Source organism: Meriones unguiculatus, chromosome 19 (genome assembly GCF_030254825.1).
Source record: "Meriones unguiculatus strain TT.TT164.6M chromosome 19, Bangor_MerUng_6.1, whole genome shotgun sequence".
Taxonomy (NCBI): domain Eukaryota; kingdom Metazoa; phylum Chordata; class Mammalia; order Rodentia; family Muridae; genus Meriones; species Meriones unguiculatus.
This window is the reverse complement of record NC_083366.1, coordinates 62,795,186-62,818,295: the sequence shown is the minus strand read 5'-3', so window position 1 is coordinate 62,818,295 and position 23,110 is coordinate 62,795,186.

Sequence of the window (23,110 nt, the reverse complement as noted above, 5' to 3'; positions counted from 1 at the left end):
GGGCCTACACACCTTCTCTACATACAGACAGAATCAGGGGCCAATCGACAAAAATTGGTAATGAAAACATTCTAAAGTGTGTTTTCCAAACACAACCAAAACATTATTTTGATAACAACAACAATAATAGTAATAATAATTGCGAAAAATAGACACTATCACCTCATACCTGTTAGGATAGTTATATTTTTGTTGTTTATGCATTTACTTTTGAGACAGTTTTTCTATGTGGTTTACATTGGTTTCAAACTCACAAACTTGCTGTTTCCACATCCCAACTGCAAGGATTTATGCATTTGCCACCACACCCAACTTGAAGGACTGTTATTTAAATAATAATGAAAAGAGTTTCTACCTACCTGGAGAAAAGAAAGATTATTATTGCATAAGGAGAGTGGTCATGTAAACGGTACAGGGAAAAGAGAAAAGAGCAAAGGGTCATGTTGAGTGCAGTTGGTGGCCTAGGCAGGACTTAAACTTGTGACTTTTCTGACTCAAGTTTCTACATTGCTGAGGATATTGGCCAGCACTTCTCAGCTTTGTGTTTTTAATCTTTAAAGCAACATTTCTTCTTGGTTATTTACCCAAATGCCTCTGAACTAACAGACCACAGACTCAGTCGTACATAGATATTTATTTCAGCACTTGACACCGTAAGTTATAGAGTCAACCTGGATGCCCCTCAACAGAGGAGTGGAAAAAGAAAATGTGGGATTCATACACAATGGAACTTGGTCAGCCACCAAGAACAGAATCATGTTGTTTGTGGGAACTAGAACACAGCTGGAAATTATCATATTAGGTAAATTTCCCAAGACTAGAAAGAGAAATATCTTATGCTTTCTCTCATTTGTGGCTGCTAGATTCCATAAAGGTACATAAAATTATATATCTACAAGACATGAAAGTAGAAGCAAAACTGTCTCTGGGACAGGGGCACTAATAATGGCGAAGAAAGAGAAAGGGACAGGTGAAGATGGAGGGCCATGGTCTAAGTTCCTAACAAACTTGTGTGAAAATGTCCTTAGTACTATGTACAATGCACATATATCAATAATTTCTTCCTCAGCATGAATGTGTCACTGTTTGAAGTCTATGAGAATGAAATAAATATCTGAACCTATTTCCCAAATGAGGACTCAGAACAGCCAATAGCATAAGTGATTTAGAAAAAAAAAAAAAGCTGCCATAGTTCAGCTGCATCAGAGTTTATGCTGAGTTCTTACGACATCTGCTTGGCAGGAGGAAGTACATGAGACAAATGCCCCAGAACAATTTTAGTACCATGACAATGTCATCCTCGATCTAGAGTGTTGGTCTCACTCTGTCACAGTTCTCGAAAAAGACAAAAAAAATTCAGGTTTCTTCTCTTTCACGTTCAAACGAGACATAGTTGTAGTATGCTCAACAGTTAAGGAAATCCGGATTGAGTTTCTTTGTTGTGGAAAACTTAGCCAAATCATTCCAGGGCACTGAAGTACAGTCCTCAGATACTGGTCATCCCACTGGCTACCGTCAACCTAGGTTCTACATTCGGTGACTTCTCTCCGCCAGCACTTGTCTCCTCCTCAGGAAAAGAGGTGTCAGGATTGCCGAACCTCCAGCACAGAGCTGTGAGGCAGTGACCAGAGCGCCTGTCTGAGCATGCGCCATTGAGCTCCTGCCATCACCAGCCGTGCTTCAGTTTCCTAACGTGGAGATAACTTGCAGACCTACTGTGTGGTTCTCCTCTACTCTGCATGAAACACAGAGTGACCCTGCATATAACCTACTCATAAAAAAAAAAGGAAGGAAAATGTGTGACAGGGTCTTATATAGCCCAGGCTGGCCCGGGATTTACTATGTAACCAAGGCATGTCTTGAACCCTTGATCCTGTTTTTAAAAGGCCACTGGAAAGGGTACTCTATCCCAGCGACTCTCCTCTCCCTGTCTTGCCTTCGTCATCTCTGTCAGCTGAAGGCCAGACTCAAGGAGCACCCTGTCAACAAGAAAAGCACCTTGCATCGTGCTGTGTGGATCAATGGCAGGGGCTGATTCACCAGGTAGTCTTTTGATTTACATTTTAAAGTATGTTATCATGACCCACTCCAGGGACAACAAGCATATGGGGAAAAAAGCAATCCAAAGACAAAGTAACAGAATCAGTGAATAATATCAATGTTTAAGGAAAGACTTGGGTTAATTTTGGGCCGGCTTCCCTCCTGTCTTATCTGTTGCCAGATTCCACTGCAGAATTCTAAAGGTCAGAGTTGTTGTATTTTCTGAGTTCAGAGCTTCATTATGCTCCCTCGAAAGTCTATAAAACATCGATTGTGTTTTACGCCTCAGATCTTTCCTCTTAGAGCAATGCTCTCCTCTGTATAAATAGTCCAAGGTCGTATGTTACAGAAGCCTTGCAACTCACAGGGGATATTCTTGTGAGGGGCTGCAGCTGTCCCAGATTCAACTGGTGAAAGCTGTGTTCCTTTCCCTCGCCCCAATAAATGCTTATTTGGTCATCTTTATTTTGCTCTCGTGGCCCTTCTGATGGGTCTCAGAAATGTAGCCTCCAGCACTCTGCTGCTCTCGCTTTTATACACTCGGACAAGCAGCGGCCATCCCAGGGCTGTTTCCCTGCGAAGTTCTGTGCCCGGATGCTAAGGTACCCGAGCGGCATTTGGCTGGCCGCATCTCTGAAGTCCCGGCGATCTGCTTCTTTACTTCCAGGAAAGCCGGCCCAACTTTGTTTTGATTTCGGTCTGTTCCAACTCCTTGGGAAGACCATAAAATGTTGTAGGTAATAAACAGAGTGATGACAGTACCTATGCGAGCCTGGTGATATTAAATTCACAGTAGCAGATCAGCCATCTGTCACGATCTGAACTGTGTCTGGGAGTTTATAACAATTTCCAAACTGGAGAGAAAAGGGCCCCATGGTAGAGAGGAATGGTATGTGCCTATAATAGAAATATGCACACATTTCCCTAGAAAGATACGTACTCGTAGATCTGGGTCTCAGTTTTACCTGTTGAGAAAAGAGAGATGGTAAACTGCTTTTAGAGGGAGAGTTATAAAGATGGAGCAAAAGTTCACTTGCTTCTTGAAGGCTCAAAACTCCCACCAATAATATAAATGTTACTACGTTTTCCAAGCTCAGATCCCTGCTTCTGCAGGCATTTGTCATCATACCTTACAGTTCACCTCCTTGGCTTGAGGAAAAGAGGGTGATTCAGATGGGTCTGTGGAGTCAGTGATTAGATAGAATAAGAAATGTTGGCAGTGGCATCATCAGAAGCCTTCAAGTGAGAGGCAGCTCCCGTGTGCTCTTTTCAGGAAAACACACGTTCTTTTTTTTTTAATTCTTTTTAAATTTAAATTTTTATATTAATTACAGTTTATTCACATTGTATCCCAGCTGTAGCTCCCTCCCAATCCCACTCTCCTTCCCTCATCTCCTCCCATGCACCTCTCCAAGTCCACTGAGAGGGGAGGTCCTTCTCCCCTTCCATCTGACCCTAGCCTATCAGGTATTATCAGGACTGGCTGCATTGTCCTCCTCTGTGGCCTGGTAAGGCTGCTCCCCACTAAGGGGAAGGTGATCAAAGAGCCATCCACGGAGTTCATGTCGGAGACAGTCTCTGTTCCCCTATTATGTAACCCTCTTGGACACTGAGCTGCTATGGGCTACCTCTATGCAGGGGTTCTAGGTTATATCCATACATGGTCCTTGGTTGGAGTATCAGTCTCAGAAAAGACACCTGTGCCCAGATGTTTTGGTTCTGTTGCTCTCCTTGTGGAGCTCCTGTCCCCTTCAGGTCTTTCTATTTCCCCCTTCTTTCATAAGATTCCCTGCACTCTGCCCAAAGTTTGGTTATGAATCTTAGCATCTGCTTTGATACCTTGCTGGGTAGAGTCTTTCAGAGGCCCTCTGTGGTAGGCTCCTGTCCTGTTCCCTGTTTTCTCCCTCTTCTGATGTCCGTCCTGTTTGCCTTTCTGAGTGAGGATTGATCATCTTACCCAGGGTCCTCTTTCTTGCTTAGTTTCTTTAGGTGAAAAGAGTTTAGTATGCTTATCCTATATGATATGTCTAATATCCACTTATAAGTGAATATATATCATGTGTGTCTATCTGCTCTGGAATACCTTACTCAGGATGATCTTTTACAGATCCCACCATTATCCTGCAAATTTCATTATTTCCTTATTTCTAATTGCTGAGCGGTATTCCACTGTCTAAATGTACCACAGTTTCTGTGTTCATTCCTCAGATGAGGGACATCTGTGTTGTTTCCAGGTTCTGGCTATTACGAATAACCAGCTTAGTGTTTCTGGTTTTATGTTGAGATCTTTGACCCACTTGGACTTTAGTTTTGTGCAGGGTGAGAAATACGGATCTATTTTCATTTTTCCGCATGTAGACATCCAGTTAGACTGGCACCATTGTTGAAGATGCTGTCGTTTTTCCATTGTATAATTTTGGCTTCTTTGTCAAAAAATCAAGTATCCATAGGTGTGTGGGTTCATTTCTGGGTCTTTGATCCCACTGATCCACCATTGTTTGTACGCCAGAACCATGCAGTTTTTACTACCATTGCTCTGCAGTACTCCTTGCTGCGGTACTGCTGCTGCTGCTGCTTAGGCCTTCTTTCCTGTCTTCCCTCAGATTCGGACATTCTTTTCTCCATTCCTTCTTGCTCCCTTCATCTGACTGAGCTGTTCGTGACAGAACTCTGCCACACACTCTTCAGGCAGCTGCTCCACACCGGGCAGCCAGACCCTCAACTTAAACACTTGTCCTCTGCTCCTCACGGTGATCCTTGGAGACAGGGGACAGTCTTGTTCCAATCTTAATGGGCTGGAGGTGGACATTTCTAGAGATGTGATTAACACTCAACAGTCAGTTTGTGGAACTCTTGAATGGTAGCTTGTGGGGTTTTTGTTTGTTTGTTTGTTTGTTTTTGTTTTTAATCACAATGTAATTCTCCGTTTTTTGTTTTTTTCACATTTTTTTTTCTTGCTGTTGGGACACCTGAAAGGATTTTTGTACTTTGAACACATAGTCCAGAGACAGAAACCTGGTTAAATATCAGCTCATTTTGTTAAATGAGAAAATAGATGAATAGAAAATAATTAAAGACTGAGAAAAAAAAACTCACCTGCAAATTCCTGGGGAAAAGGGCTTCAAAGAATAGGTGTTGTCTTATGCTATCATACATCTGTTCATGTTCTTAGCATCTAAGAGACTGAAATGGAAAGCCTAAGCAACTGAAACATTAAGGTGAGTTACACTTCAAACACAAAAGAGAGCTATCTTGTTTTTATGAAAAAAAAAAAATGCCAGAAAGCTTAAAATAAAATAACCTTAAAATCTTAATTGGAGGGTCTCAATACTTTAGTGAGGGAATTTAACTCACCACTCTCAAGTCTTACCAACTTTAATATCCAAAATTTAAAATCTGGAGTGGAACATTTGAATGGGTAATGTAATTAATTCAAATTGAGAGCATATAAGAACTTTATGAAGACTGAAAATAGGAGGATGACTGATCTTGGGTCATATGAAACTCAAGAATGAATATTATGATGACAGTTATTCTATATTCAGTTTACAGGGTTAAATATCCAAACCAAATTTAAATGTATTTAGTTTTACAACAAAGAGTCCAGAGAGGTACATTGTAGTGTAAGAGTATAGGCATTGATTTATTAAAAATTCCAAAGTTTAATGACCTGTCCAGTCCGACTTTGCTGCTCCTCTACTCCTTGGTGTGTCCTCCACTGGGTCATGGTCAACCTGCCAGGAGCCACACTCTTAAAGAACGCTGACTTTCTTCCCCATAAGCCATCAACAGTCAACCTAACTGCTCTTTAGTTAGGGGTGGGGCTGATGAGTCCCTCCTCGCTCCACACTGGGATTTAACTGGCTTGATCTCAGGCAGCTCTCGGGAAGTCAGCCACAGCTGCTGTGGGTTCATGGAGGCAGTGCTTCCATCCTGGTTGGAAGTCACTGATTGACTCTGGTCCTTCCCACCTCAGGCTCCTAAATCTCTTGCCTTCTTTGCTGTGATGGTCCCTGCCCTGGGGAGCATCAGTGAGTTGGATGTCCCATTTGGGGCAGGTGTGAAGATCAGAGTGCATCTGGAGAGACTTAGAACATGATCAAAATGCAATGTGGGAAATCCTCAAAGGATTATTAGTTTATTTTTTAATTCCAAAGTAAAGAGACTTTTTAATTCCCAATTCAACTTCTGCATGGAATGGGCTTGGCAGTCACTGCTTCCATCCTCACAAATAAGGAGCTGAGAGGCAAGGGCTTTTCTTCCACCTCTCATGGTATTGTCACCGGGAGAACTGCCATGCTGTAATCTATAGAGACAGATCGACAGACTGTTACAGTTAAGATGAGCTAAGCTTATACCAAAGCCGTTGTCACCACAAACTGATGGAACCATTTGGTTGAGCTTTGATAAAGTAACAGAGGCAATATGATCAAGAAAAATGGCTAAGAATGATCCAGACCTCCACAGAGACAATTACAAAGCAATGGCACTTCCAGAATGTGACTTGGGAGAACAGGTAGATAGCTTTGGATTGAATTACATTATAATCTCGTAATCCATAAAACACCTTTAAGTGGACGTTGAAACATCTTTCTTGTGTGTATGTGAGGAATGTGCAGGTGTGTGCTTGTGTGTGGGCGCTGAGATAGGTGTACATGCGGTGTGTGTGTCATGTACTATGCTCCACATGTGCAGATCAGAGGACAACCTTGAGGTTCACAGTCTTTGCCTTCCGCCTTGCTGAGACAGAATCTCTTTTGCTGGTGCTGCCTCTGCCAAGCTTAGGAGTTGCTGGGGGTTTTCTTAGCTCTGTGCAAAAGCTCACCACAGGAACATTGCAATTACAGAATTGTGCTACCTTGCCTGCCCTGTACATACTTCTGGGGATTTGAATTCAACTCCTCAGGCTTGGATGGCAAATATTTTACCCACTGAACCAACTCTCATTCCCTAACGTGAGAAACCTTTAGTTTTGAAGGAACTAAAAGTTGAGATAATGAACTAGCAAGCCACAGAGTAGGACACATTTTGCCTCATAATTTCTCTTAGCTTTGTCTCCTTGGCTGTGAAGATGGTGGTCAATCCTCTTCTAATGAATTCATGTTATTTTATTATTATTTTAAAGAGGTTCATTTCACGAACAGATCCACACATCTCTACTTGGAAGACACCACAATGCAGTGGGCTCGCCGCTGTCATCTGAGGATGAGGCAAACAGAGGAAGCCACACAAGCTTCTTCACAAGCAGAGTGAGCCTCTGTTAATGGCATTCTTTTTAACCCCAAAACCCTGACGAGTCTGTCTGTCCGCTCTGGTGCTGCAGTGGGTCTGGAAGTCATGGAGAGCTGATTTTTTATGGAAACTGGAGAGGCCTTCTGAAGAGCAAGCCTTCTTGCGCTGGTGCATGTAGGCACCTGAGAGCCGCGAGTGCTCAGTGAGTCATGTCTTCTCTCCCCGTGTGGCCAGTGTGACAAGCTCCCCAGATGCTCTCTCAGACAGGCTCTACTTTTATTGTCTGCATCTAACCACAGGAAAAGCGCTCCTGGCTCCGTCCACTGGGTCAAGTTCAACTCAGCCAAACTCTGCAGTTGCAATTTCCCACAGCTGTGATGCAATAGACTTGGAAAGGGACACAGTTTTGTTTTTTTTTTTCCTCCTGTCCCAGATCTAGAGGTCACTGCTGATCTGCATGAGAAGGCAGAAGAGGTGTTAGGTACTGAAGATTAATCTTGAGGAGACTATGAGACCCTTCAGAATCGCACAGCGTCTTCATATCGCACACCTCCGGCATTCAGTCCACACTTGATGACGGATTGATTTCCTTCAGGAAAATAGCAGAGGCTTACAGCAAAAGCAAAGGAGAGAATCATTTCCCTTCATCTCGTCCCAATGTGCTTTACTATTAAAGTATTGAAATGAAAACAAACTAGTTTATTATTCTTGCAATACAGAGTGTATGTCTTGTGCTGCTTCCCATAGGTGACGGGCAGAATGTGAGAGGCTGTATCAGTTCTGCGACCCAGAAGAGATTTAGGGGACACATTTTGCTTGCACCATTGTCTTTCTCCCTCAAACAGACTGTAGTCATTGGTTAAGACATTTTCTCAGAGTCAAAGTTAGAAATAGGGTATCATCTCCAGAAAGTACCCTAAAAACAAAACCCAACACTGTCCAACTTCTGCTTAGAGGACAGATCCACAAAGCTTTAGAAAGGACAGCTTGTGTAGTCAGCAGCAGGCTGTGTAAAGGGGATCCCATAGAAACACTCTCTCCTGTCCCCAGACTTTGGGCTTCTCCAGGACAACCTGACACCCTGCTCATGGAATTATCAAGAGTGGTCACTAGAGTCAGCAAGATAAGGGAACACAGATTTTGTTTTTTCTTGGCCAGATGAAGACTGGTAGAAGAGATAAGAGGGGGGTTTCTTCTTCAAGGCCAACACACAATGCACAGGTCCTAGCCAACTGCTTCTTGGGAAAATGAACCCTAACCTTTGTACTGTGCTTCAGGCTGCAAGTGTTAGAAAAATGGGAGCACACACCCCGAAGACCTTAGAGGTGAGTTCTTTCCTCCACTAAATGATGACTACAGTATCTGTGCTACGCCAACTGACAACACAGTTCATCTGAGCAACAGTCAGAGCGCACCCCCGCGGATGTTCCGTGACAGCGAGGCTCTCAGCCGGCTCTGCACATCAGCCTTGTTGAGCAAGGAGCACAATGAGCTATGATGGCTGCAAAAAGAAAAGAGAGGCTTTCTCCTCTACCTCAGAGCTGCATCTGAGGGGGGAACAGAAACCGCACAGAGACAGCCAGCCGAGCACAAGAGTGCGGTCGTCATTCCTTCATTCATATTCCATTTGGTTAGAGAAAAATTATACGCTTTTGGGCTTGGTACCCCCTTTAAAACACTGAAAAATCAATCAACCAATCAATCAAATAAATTAGGTACTTTGGAATTTTACGGTTAATGCCAAGGACATGCCGTAGGGATTGCTTATACATTCAGGACTAATTTTTTTTTCTAGACTATTGCATTAAAAACATTCTGAAATAATTCGAAACAATGCTGTATAATAAAAATAAATGCGGAAAGAGAAACAATAACTAGTGAGCAGGGCCTTCATCTATAAGAGTGGAAAATTCACGTGGAATTTGGTCCTCTTGAATTTAAAATGTGTATCCGTCATTAGCTTTGAGAAGAAATTTAAAAGGGGAGTCCACTAAAACCCAGGAAGGGCCGTGCTGTGCATTGTGGGGGAAGGTCATCCCCATTTACTTCTCAACCCAAGGTTTATTGCACACATCTCTTCCCTGGTAGGCCCACGGACAGTATGCTAAAGCTCAGAGCAAATGCACCACGGTCCTCTCTATGAATCTGCAAGCCAGCTCGTGCCCCCGAGTTTTGTCTCTTCCTTCAGCCTCCTTCACAGCAACTATGCATTCTCTGAATTGATTGTAACTGGTGAACATGGCCACATCTCTTCCTGCCCACACATTTATCAGGTAGTGTCTATATTTTCTTCTAAAGAAGCGTCAGCATTTTTGAAAATACTTCGTAGCACTTTTGTGTGATCCTTGTAAGGTAACATACATAAAGCAAAAATACTTTTGAAAAGCTAAGTATGTAGCTTTTCAAGAATAAACAGATCAGGTCTAGTAAATTCGAAATTGTATTTTTGTTATAGTCTCTTTTTAGATTTAAAATAAAATTATTCACCTTATATCCAGATTGTAGCCTCTCCCTTATCTCCTCCCAGTCCCACCCTCCCTTCCTCTTCCCCTCATTCCCCTCCCCTAGTCCTCTGAAAGGGGGAGCCCTCTTCCCTTACCAACTCGCCACATTCTATCAAGTCTCTTCAGGACTGCCTGCATCCTCTTCCTCTATGGCCTGGCAAGGCTGTCCTGCCCAGGGGATCAAGGAGCATGCAACAGAGTCCATGTCAGAGCAAGGCCCTGGTCCCTTTACCAGGGAACCCACATGGGGACTGGCTCCATCTGAGCAGGGGTTCTAGGTCCTCTCCACGCATGATCCTTGGTTGGTGCATCAGCCTCCACAGGCACTTCTGGGCTCAGATTTGTTGGCTCTGTTGGTCTTCTTGTGAAGTTCCTGTCACCCAACCCCTGACCTTCTCTAGCCCCACTTTTCCACAAGACTCCCTGCACTATGCCCAAAGTTTGGCTGTGAGTTTCAGTGTTTGCTTCAATCTCCTGCTGGACATCTATGGTAGGCTCCCATCCCGTTCCCTCTCTTCAACTGCTTCTGGTGTCTACACTACTTGCCCTTCTGAAAAAGAATTAAGCATTCTCCCTAGGGTTCTCCTTGTTACTTAGCTTCTTTAGGTCTGTGGATTGTATTATTGTTAGCCTGTATTATGTGGCTAATATCTGCTTATTAAGTGAGTACATACCATGTGTGTCTTTTTGAGATGGGGTTACCTCACTCAGGATGATCTTTTCAGATCCATCCATTTGCCTGAAAATTGCATAATGTCCTTGTTTTTAATAGCTGTGTAGTGTTCCATTGTGTAGATGTACCACAGTTTCTTTATCCATTCTTCAGTTGAGGGACATCTGGATTGTTTCCAGTTTCTGCCTACTATGAATAAAGCCACTATGAACATAGTTGAGCAAATGGCCTTGTTGTATGGTGAAGCATCTTTTGGATATATGCCCAGCAATGATATAACTGGGTCTTGAGGTAGAACTGTCCGAAAGCACCAGATTGATTTCTAATCTGGTTGTACAAACTTGCACTCCCACCAGCAGTGGAGGAGGGTTCCCTTTTCTCCATAACCTCGCCAGCATGTGCTGTTACTTGAGTTTTTGATCTTAGCAGCCATTCTGATTGGTGCAAGGTAGAATCTCAGAGATGTTTTGATTTGTATTTCCCTGACGACTAAGGATGTTGAGTATATTTTAAAGTGCTTCTTGGCCATTTGATATTCCTCTGTTGAGAATTCTCTGTTTAGCTCTGCACCCTGTTTTTAAATCAGATTATTTGGTTTGTCAGTGTTTAATTTCTTGAGTTCTTTATATAATCTGGATATTAGCCCTCTGTCAGATGTAGGGTCGGTGAAGATATTTTTTTCAGTCTGTAGGTTGTTGTTTTGTTCTGTTGACAGTGTCCTTGTGTCCTTTGCTTTACAGAAGCTTCTTAGTTTCTTACAGAAGCTTCTCAGTGTCCCATTTGTTGATTATTGATCTTAGTGCCTCAGTTGTTGATGTTCTGTTCAAGAAGCTGTCTCCTGTGTAAATGCGTTCAAGGCTCTTCCCCACTTTTTCTTCTAATAGATTTAGTGTGTCTGGTTTTATGTTGAGGTCTTTGATTCACTTGGACTTTAGTTTTGTGCAGGGTGATAAATAAACATCGATTTGCAATTTGTATATGTAGACATCCAGTTAGACCAGCACAATTTGTTGAAGATGCTGTCCTTCTTTTCATTGTATAATTTTGGTTTCTTTGTCAAAAATCAAGCATCCATAGGTGTGTGTGTTTATTTTTGGGTCTTTAATTCGAGTCCATTAATCTACTAGTCCATCTGTATGCTAGTACCATGCAACTTTTATTACTGTTGTGCTATAGTAAAACTTGAGATCAGAGATGGTGATACCTCTAGAAGAACTTTTATTGTACAGGAGTATTTTAACACTCCTAGGTTTTTCATAATTTTAAAGGATGCTAATACCTGCATATTATACAAAAGAAGTCTCTTTATCACACACACACACATATATATATATATATATATATATATATATATATATATATATATATAAAATGACTCAATACTTTCTGGGAATAATACTTATTTTAGACTTACGTAGTATTTATTATCTGTATTCTAACAATGAGGCTAGAAAGCATTTCTGGATTCTACAAGAAGAGAGTGTAAGAAGTATTCTCTATGTCCATGGTCTGAGGCTATTATGCTTTGGAGAAAAAGAGATAAAGAGGAGAGAGCAAAAACAACCTAAAAGGCATTGTAAAGGAAGAAGAGAAGGCTTTAGTTCGGCCCCATGGCTGTATCCAATCTTAGGACAGAGAAGAATGCCCAGCACCTGTGACAGACAACTCAAGGGTTTATGAAGGCAGGTTGGAAGCTGGAAGCTGGATTTCAGAGATTCTGGAGGGTGGGGCACCTGAGATGTCTCTCTGTCCATGGACTGGAAGGAACACCTGGACATTTGGCAGTCATCCCCAATACATTTGCAGGTGGAGGTCATCATTTTGTGAGGCCTAATGGGATGTGAGCTTAATCATGAGTAGACACTTGAGAGATTTTTTAGAAGAAGCTGGCCGGAAATGGTCATAACAGCCGTGGTGGGCTGGTCTCAGGTACCTGCCAAATTGGAGTCTTTGAATTTTTCATTATGTTTTTAATGTTCAATAAAGTCAGTTTTCCTTCCTGTTGGGTTTTATCTGCTTGCCGAGGACTGAGCACCACAGCTTCATGCATGTTAGAAAGCACTCTACCACTGAGACACATACCCAGTCCCCGCCCCTCTTTCCTCTTTGAATGTTATGTTTTTTTGCTGTGTGTAAGCGAATATTTTATTGGAAAAGTGTCATCATCAGCATTGTTTCATCTGATAGTAATTAGAAATGAAAAACGAAGTGAAAGACATATTTGATACACTGATGATATAGCCAATTTGATTCATTAGATAGGAAGCAAGTTTTGGGGAATCTTAATCATTTCTGTAGATGCTTCTGATGGCTCCTGCTACCCCCTCCCCACTCCATCTTTTCAGAAAAGATTGCATGGGGTGTGGGGGATCTGCCTTTGCTACCTGCCTTTGCTGTCCAGTGATCCAGTCCCAGACATTTGTCAATAACTTGCTCAACAATGAAATGAGTCTTCTAAAAACTGTTTTTTTTAAATTGATATACAATTACATCACTTCCTCAGCCCTCCCTCAAAATCCTTCCATGTTCCCGTTCTCAATGTGAAGGCCTCTTTTTATTTTATTATGTTCATTTCAAATATATGTAGGTGTGTGCACAAATTATATATCTATATCTGTATCTATATCTATATATCTATCTATCTACCTACTTGTATGTATATATGTATTTTACATATATATATATATATATATATACACACACAATTTGATGAGTCCATTTTTATTGTTTATGTGTATATTGCTTCAAGGCTGACCACTCTGCATTGCACAACCGACAATGGGGCTAATTCCTGGGAGAGGCATGGCAGCCAGTGGTTGTTTGTCTAGTGGTGGGACCCCATGAACATTTTCACTTTCCGTGTTAAGAAGTCCATTGATGTTGCCATAGTTTCGGTGTTGTTTATGCAGCCATGCTCAGGAGAGACTGCTCCACAGAATGCCTGACATTGCAGCCCTTACACTCTTCCCCCTGCCCCACCCTCTGCCATGCTCCTCGAGCCTCAGATGCAGGAGCTGTGGTGCAGATGTGTCTTATGGGGCTGGACCACACACACACACACACACACACACACACACACACACTATCCACTGATGCCTGTGCTATGTCCACTTGTGTGTTCCTGTGATGGTCTTCATTTGCTGCGCAGAAAAGCTACTTTGATGAAGGGTGAGAGCCTTGCTTCTTAAGACCGCAAAGCCTTTTAGCTTTCTCAACATTTCTAATAACATACAATTCAAGCCTAAGTCCTTACCAGCTAATCGTGTATTTGTTGACAGCTGTTGTGATGGCAAGCCTGATCCAAGAAAATAAATTTTTCAGAAGGACAGAAAGCAATACTGAGGAGAGAAATTGAGGGAGCTCTTCCTGTGTTGGTTATGAGATGCATGAGCTGAGCTGGTGTTTTTAGAATGGAAAGCTGCCCTTTACGCCACATATATCCACACACACACACACACACACACACATACACACGCACACATGCATGTGCGCACACACACAAATTCATTTTTGGCAACTCCATCTGCTGTTTGCACATTGCCTTTAAGCGGATACATTCAGAATTGAATTTATTATCTTTCTGTAGCTCCTTTCCCAAAATACACCTTTTCTAAAAAGAATAAATGGAACATACTCTGCCAGTCACACGAGCTAGATGCTTCGGCAACGTCTTAGCTTCTGCCGTGCCCTGAAAGGACATCCTAGTACCATAATTTGCCATTTTTACTGTGTACGTGTACACAGTAGCCTGCACACATTTGTGCATATGCCATTTCGGTTAGTATGAGCAAGAACCCTCTGTGTGATGGTTTCATCCTCAGGATAAGAGCACTGATACCGAGAGAGCCCGAGTTACACTTCTGTGATCACAGGAGAGCTCAGAGGAAGTGTCCTCACGCATGACGTTAAGTATCCAACTTTTCTTCCTCACTTATTTGTCTGACTAACCCTCCCACAAAGTGTGCTTTAAACAAACTTCCTCCGAGGCCTTTGGTCCTTAGGCCTGGCCTGGATGCCTTTCTCATCTCTTCGTTCCCGTGTCTCATTCCCCGTGCACATCTTTATTTCTCTTTCTTGGCTGCACCCTGCAAGCCTTGGGAGAGTAAAGAATTGAGTGTTCTCTCTCCCAGGAACCTACAGGCTACAGCATGCAGCAGATGAGAAGCATTCAGCATAATGGAAGAAAATGTACGAACAGAAAGCACACATATTTGGAAATACAAACAAATGTAGAAATTATGAAAGGCAGTACTTGGGTCCTATAGAAAACTGAACATAGGATGAAATCACAGTCTGACCCAGCGAGTTGTCTAATGGGTAGGTATCCAGAAGGAAGCAAACTCAATATACTGTAGGAATGACTGCACCCCAATCTTCATTGTTTCGTTACTTACATAGCTAAAACATGGACACAACCTAGTGTCCATCACCACCTAGATGGATACCCAAACTCAGTTATTTGCACACTGAAATACTATTTAACACCAGCAGGGAAGTCCTTTCACTGACAACAGTGTTGCTAACTGCAGAAGACATTGTGCCAAGTGTAGAAGGCTAGTCACAGAAAGACACACACTGTATGGCCTCACTCATACTCGGCATTTAAGAAACAGAAGGTAGAACGATTGTTACCGGAGACTGGAGCAGAGAGGGTGGACAAGAAAAGAGATCATTGATCAAAGAGCACAAAATTTCAGCCGGACAAGACAAATAACTTTAGTGATTGATTACATGGAAGAGTGATTATAACAACACATGTTCCAAAATTGTTTTCTTCTGAGAGTATTTATTTACTTACTTATTTTTTTAGAACTAGCCCTTTAATAGTTCCTTTTTACTAGATCTTCTGCTCTTTAATATTATCCCATCTGAGGTCTCATGGGTCCAACTCATTGCCAGTTTCAAAAGGCCACTCTTGCAGAGTCCAAGTCCAAATATTTACCATGTTTATTTAACAAAGCAGAACACTTTGCCTTTAATGTTCCATCCTATGCGCTTGGAAGGGATGTGGCTTTCTTGTTTATCCCTTTGCTGTGGTGCCATTTTGCGGGATGACAGAGTGTTAGTGTTCCAGCGGAACTTGGAGACCCTCTGGAGAAGCAGAGTCCAGGATCAGGCAGATCACCAAGGTCCTGCTGCCAGCCGATGGCACTGCCCGTCTTTACCCTACTCTGTATCTCTCCATCGCTTTGCTTCAGGATGTGCGGCTGATCTGTTTGGGAAGTTGGCCACACCAGCTGAACTGAACTCTCCAAACCTTCTCTAGACCCCCCAAAGGGCCTTACGCTTTCAGGGTCAGCCAAAAAGCTGACTTCAGGATCCGAAGGGGGTGGAGTAGCCTCAGCACAGCCCGTGGCGACCAGACACTAACAGGGAAACCGCCAAACAGAGCCGCAGCCAGTTCTCTCACCAGAGCGGGAATCTGTACCTCAGCCATAACATCTGGAGGAGCTGTTTGCCAAGTCCTGTGCTGAACTCAGGGAGGCCATGTAATCACATCTGAAGTCTAGACCCTGTGGCTCTGTCCTGTGGGCTGACCCCCGTCACGCCTCCTCTGAGGCTGAGGCTCTCGCCCTCCACGCTTCGCCAAAGCAGCCCCCGCACCCCATCAGTCAATCTTTCCCTTCTGATTTTTAAAATTCTTCTTTTTTTTGTTCCAAATGACTTCTGACTTAAGTTTTTCCAAATACCCTTGATAAACATCTCAGATAAAGAATTTTCCTAATAAGAAGGAATTTGTAGAGTCATAATGTCAGAGTGGATGATGTCCCTGCGTGGTTCTGGAGACAGGGTGCTTACTGATCAGCTCCGTGACCTTAAGAGCCATGCCCCTGGGACTCCACTCTTCTCGCCTTTACAGTGAAAACGCGAGACCACATTTGCATCATTCTGTTCTTTTGCCCCCACGGCAGAATCCTTTTGCCAACCAAAATCTTTTAAATGTGTTTGTTTTATGTGCGCATATGTGTGTCTGAGTAGACGTGTGAGTACCATGTGCGTGGCAGAGTCCTTGAAGGTCAGAAGAGGGGTCACATCCCTGAGGACTGGCGTTAGAGATGGCTGTGATGGCTGCGTGTGGGTGCTGAGAGCAGAACCTGGGTCCTCTGTAAGAGCAGCAGCTGCTCTCGACTGAAGAGTCACTTCTTCCGCCCCAAACTAAATCTTCCAAGGCATGTCAATACAGGAGAAAATGAAAGAAAACGTTTCTTCTAGTTCATATAAGGAAGGGTGTGACAGCTTCGCTTTTGGGAATAGACAGCAAGAGCAATGAAGTTAATGGAGCACACAGAGGGAGGATCCCAGTTTCTTCCCTTTGACAAAAGTGGTGACAACAATAATGGTGATTTCCATGTATTCTAATTGCCTCTTTACCTTCCCCATCCCCTTGCAGTAAGAAGGTATTGCCATGTGAACAATTCTGGCCAAAATCTTGTCCCTTTTGTGTGGGGACCCTGGAGACCCCTGTGGGACCCTCAGTGAGTTTTCCTTTCACCTCACTAGCAAAAGCAGTTGCTGTATTCCAAGGTACAGCCATAAGATGACTGAGTCTTGAGCAGCCTCTCTCTTTAAATGACTCTGTAGAGGAGAACATTTTGGGGTACCACAATGGACATGCTATGTGACTGGACAATAGCCCTTCAGGATTCGGGTGCTAATCTTTTTTCTCTTGGGATAAAGCTAGCTTGTGTTTGACGAAGGTCACAGGTAAGAATGAGGGGAAAAACAGTAGAGTAAGAACCATATTGGTTCATGTAGGTCTTATTCCGCCATCTGCACATTGTGGAGTCACGTCTTTGAAATGAACTATGGTATGAGAGAATACCAGGCCATCTGGAACAGCTTTTTTTTTTAATGGGGGAGGGGTGTCTCATCATTAACATAAACAGAACACTTTGGATATTACTAATCTAGAACTCCAAATGACAATTGTTAAAGGAAACTCTTTTAAAAAAAAATGGAAAGCACTTATGTTTCTACAGAATCTTAGACCCTAGAGAGAAAAGGCTAAGTTCCTCAGCTCATCAAAGGATGGGAGGGCATTAGAATTGCAGAGAGTACTCATCTTCCTCTGTAACCCACGCCAACCTTCTGTGGAGTTTTCTGTCCTTCCTCTGCGGGGCATTGGCGGCTGAGGATTCATAGCAGTAGATAGAAACCTTCCATCTCTGCTCTCAGGGTGAGGAGAAGTCAGGGAAACTGAGCCAAATGCTCTAAGCTGAAACTCATGGGTTCTCCAAAAGGGAATGAATTCTAATCTCTCGATTAGTCAACTAACATAACACATGCCTCATGGGCTGCCTTCTTTCTCAGTTCAACTCCCTTGTTGATCACTGTTTTTGCTGGTTTTGTTTTTGTTTTTTGACTCACACCACACTTAAGGGAAACACTTACTCATAAATCCATATCTCAGCATATTTGGGGGAAACCAAAAGAAGACCAGAATCATTTTACCAAAGTACTTTGTCTTCCATAGAGTCCAGGTCTTCTATCTAAGAGCTTTGTAACTGCCATAGATTCATCACACAAGCAGCAATTTCAGGCCACAGAATGAGCTTTTAAAATGGACATCACAAGAGTATTTTTAATGGGAATTAATTTACATGCTCTGCTGTGAAACTGTAGCTATGTCTCCTGATGTGTTTTTCCATTAAGGAGATTGCCAGAATCCATCTCTTACTTGTTAAAAGTGTCATAAGCAGAGATGGCACCATGTTTTCCTATTGTCTAACATTCTCATTCTCCCCCCCCCCCAAGTGCAAGAGCACAGGATTGTGCCCTGAAAGCATTTGCGGTATACTCGGTCAGAGTTTTCTTTCAGGTTCACCAGAGAATATTGCACTGTGGAGTGGCAAAGGGTAATGGAAAGAAGGAAAAGGAGGTCACTGCACCGAGGGGTTGGAGCTTTTTGTGTTCTGGGGGTGTTTGAGTGAGTGCAGACATTAGAATAATGCTGGCTATGCCTGACCTCGTGGATATGGCACAAAAACACATTGTCCCAAACTCAAAGAGAGTGGGTAAAATTAACCAAGGGCAATGTAGAGAAGATGTTAAGTATGCGGCAAAGAAGGTTCATATTCCTCACCCGAGTAGTGAACTCCATTTTCTGTGAGTGCCCTTTACAACCCTTTGATCAAATTCTCAGAAGTGTTACTGAAATGCCCCCTGCCTCCTTTTTGCAGATATCCCTTTATCAAGTGTTAGGATTTCATGGGTATGACTCCTGTGCTCTTCATCATTCTCAGCCAACATCTCCCTTTGGGCAATTATAGTCCCACCAATAGTGTGAACTCCTGGCTGTGTACTAATGAATCTCAAACCAGTACGTCCAGTCTGGACTTTCTTTCCAAGCTACTTCTCTAAACCTTTCTCTGGGGCCAGCGAGTGCAAAGCAGAATGTTATACAGCCTGTTCCTGGAAAAAGAGGAAGTAAGGGAGAAGGGAAGGAGGAAGGAAGAGGGGGAAAGAGGGAGGGAAAGGGAAAAGGAGACACACACACACACACACGCACAGAGAGAGAGAGAGAGAGAGAGAGAGAGAGAGAGAGAGAAGAAGAAGAAGAAGAAGAAGAAGAAGAAGAAGAAGAAGAAGAAGAAGAAGAAGAGACAATAACAGAGTAACAGAGTCTAGACAGAGGAAGCTGTTTGTGTTCTGAGGGTGTTTTGTTGTTATTGTTTTTGATTTTTTTTTTTTGTCTTAACAAATGAAAATTCTGAGCTCCAAGCTCTCCCAAGCTAGGGACATACAAAAGTTTGTCTGCTGTGCATTGGCTCTTATTAATTGCTCGCTAACCTTATGTCCTCATTCTTGTGCAAAAATACTTGTATAGAACCTATAATAGGAAGCAATTTATCTCATCATTGTAAATAAGAAAACTGTGTGGCTTTGTATATGACTTTTTAAGGTTTTGTTGTTGCTGCTGCTGGTGGTGGTGATGGTGGTGGTTGTGGTGGTGGTGGTGATGTTGAAACCAGGCTCTAGAGCATGATAAACATGTGTTCTACCCCAGACACATACTGTTGTCCTTTCTATATGACTTTCATTTGGGAAATGAGTGAAAACATAGTTTTGTTATAACTGTCATCATACTTGGTGAATAAAGAACTTTGAATAGTACAGGGAAAGGATAATATGTATCATTACATTTTAAGAGACATTAACTTTCTAATACATGATATGTTTAGTATACCCAATATGCAGATAATTTTATTTTATATGTGTATGCGCATGTGCAATGTATAAAGAACTGACCCTGAGCAAGTAGTACAAATGTTTACCCTAATTATCACTAGAGTGAAGCATGGTTTCCATTTAATTCTTTACACTCTTGGCTCTTCTCCAAATTACTTTCAAATAAACATGCTTTACTGTTTTAGAAGCTAAATTATACAAATGTATAAGCTAAATTCTTATGCAATATGGTCAAGGCTAAGGACTTGGTTCTTGCTATTTTTATCATTTAAAAACCACAGATCTCTTTCAATATTCAGTGAAATTAATGGAATAAAAACCCTTTTATTTCCAATAGTTGATCCATATGTTTTGTTGTTGCAGAATTGTATGGTAGCTTCCTTCCTCCATGCTCTGTGTCTCATTGTTCTTTGAAAACACTAACATGCAATGGAATACAAAATTATTTCTGCTTTATGTCACAACCTACAAAAGACCTGGGCTTTTGTCTGTTTCACCATTTCTGGGGAGTCATGAGTAACGGTATACTCACCCCCTGATAAGGCATCGATGACAGAGCAAGCTAAGGATACCACCAAAATCCAGCTTGATGAACCAATGAGTTTTATTGGGGTTACTCATAAGAGTGTGGGCTGCACCGCTGAAGTCTGTGCAAGCTCACAGAAGCTGGGAACTTCGAGTGCCCTGCGCAGCCTGTGGGCATCTTAACGGGCTGAAGAGTATCTTTCCCAAGCAGCTCAGCTGGCTTCTGCCTCTTTTAGGTACCTTGCCTTACTGATGTTTTCTGGGAACAGGCCTGGTTTGAAAATGCCTCCCAATCTTATTGCTTATATACCCTTGTGGGGGGAGGAGCCTGGTGAATTTGGTCAGTTTCAGGGACTCCATGAAGTCTTTGAGCTGTTTACTTTCTGAGCCTAATGGACTTCTCTGCAGGATGGAATACTTTACCTCCACCGAGCATCCTGCTTAAGCCATTATCCTTGGACTTAGAAGCTATTATCTCATACAAAATGCCACATAACAGCCTAGAAAGCACCAGGTAACATGTGCAGCCATGCTCTTTACATTAAGGAAGACATAGACAAAATACCATCACCCGGAAATTTTACTACCATTCATAAACTTTATGCTTCTTCAGAAAATAGACACATTGAGAGCCTTGATAAGAACCCACTTTTCTCTCTCGCTCCATAGATACCGAAAATGATTCAACATGCTTTGATGGATGAAGATCTTGTCCACATATGGCTGGTCAGAGAGGATCTTTTAAAAAGAGAAGCGTAATCATGAACACGAAACTCAGAAAGATTGTAAGTATTCCTATGTGTGCAAAGGATTAGTACTGGGGATGGGACAAAGTGTTTCGAACATTCTAGGTAAGTATTCAGCCGTTCAGCTACTCTCACTGTCACTTCCGCAGTGTCTTTGAACACCACCCATGTTAAGCAAAAGTCTTGTGCACAGAGGAAAGTATTTATAACAGTTCAAATATCGTGGGCGTCATAGGTGAATACAGCCTCTGAGAGCCTGAGGCCTACACTTTGTTTTCCGTAGGAGCTCAACGTGGAGAGAGGAGATGTGCTAGGTCTCCCCTCCGTTCTTTTCCTCACTGCCCCAAACGTGCCCAGCTCTTCAGAGTGAGCAGCTCTTCACCTAAGCCTTTTCTTTGTTTCCCTCCTGCTCTCCAGCATGCATTCAGTGGCTCCCGTTCTCTGTTTAGAATCAGCACTCCTAGAATTTGGTTAAAAATTTATTACTCTGCCTCTGAGGTTAATTCTGACTGTTAAGTGAACACGGATGGAAACGATTAACCTTTCACTTGGTATTAATAGCAAAATGTAGAAATTTGGTAGCGTTAGCCTGCTTTATAGGCTATTAGTTCTACTGTCCCCATCCCATCTCTCCCCACATGTGACCATCTGGTTTGCAGAGTGCAGCTGTTCACTTGTGTCATTTGCATGACTACAGGTCCAAAGAGCATAATAAGAGGCAGAGCAAGCCACGCACGTGTTGGAAGGAGAGAGCTGAGTTATGTACCCTGGAGTTCTCATTTCAGATAATTCCACAAAATGCACAGTACATCACTGCTGGGCAACACGACTATTTAGTTGCTGTTCTGACCTCAAAAAGAGACAGCAGGTTTAGTAACTGGTACTTGGAAAAAGAGAAGTGTTTATTGTTGTGTGCTTTCAAGTGACAAATGATATTTAATAAGCAGGAAAGCAATATCCCCAGACTTACATCACATCTACTCGGATTAGAGGAAATGAAATCTATGCAATAGGGTATCTGACATCTAGATACATAATTCCACCTTCTCTGCAATCTTGAAGGCTTCTCTGCCCTATCACTTCATACCCTAAGAAGCAAGAACTCCTGCTTCAAGCTCAGAAATTAATGTCTAGTGAACTCACTGTGCACAGTTGATTCTTTCAAGACTCAATCCAGGTAATTCTCATTGACTTACATACAACGGTATTAGATGATGATGATGATGATTTTCACTATCATCTTCTTCCATTTTTTCTGCTTTTTTAAAAATGATAATTAAAAATCCTGAACAATTGGAGTTATTTGGAATTGTTTGTTTTTTTTGTTTGTTTGTTTGTCTTCAATAACTCATCTCCTTTCAGTTTGTTTTTAGTGCTGAGGTCAAACTCGGGGCCTCACAGATGCCAAGCAATTGCTCTACCACTGAGGTATAATACCAGTCTTAATATTTATTTAAACATTTCTTTAAGCATAGCCTCATTTTCAAACATTTCCTGTTGAAACACTCCTGCCATCGAATGGGGGGGGGGTGTCCAGTTTCTCTTCCTTGCTCTTTAACTCTCCACTTTTAGACTAATGACCTGATGTCTTGTCCATTGCTCCTTTGCCATCAGTGAATGCTTAAGTTATGGTGGTTTATTTTCTTAATTTCTATGCTGTCCTTTTTAACCTCCTGTGTGTGTGTGTGTGTGTGTGGGTGTGGGTGTGCATGTGTTTTCTCTTAAACTTTTCTTCCAAATGTAGACCATCTTCAGTTCATCTCGTGTTCCAATCTCTACCACTTCAATCCTCCAAGAAGATGACTTCAGCCATCTTTTTCACCTACTGTCATGCCACAGTATGGCCCACACTGCTCATTCATTTCCTCAACCAGTAACTAACACACAGTCTTCTGTTAGATCATACATGCTATCTTTCTGAACACAAAAACTTCTGTTTCTGCATTCATTCAGCCAATGGCCTCACAGGAACAGACTTGGACATTCAAATGCAATGCAGGCCTTATGATGATAATGCTACATTTTGAAAAGCAGATAAAAATGGGTCGTCTAACTTCAACTACACTTTCATTCAGATGATAGGCAAATTATTATTGATGATTGACTATCTTAAGTGGAAATTTCTCTAGTGTTTTTGGAGGAAGGTAATTGTGATGGATGAGAAATTATTCTTCCGTAGAGGCAAGGGAGCCATGCCTGTG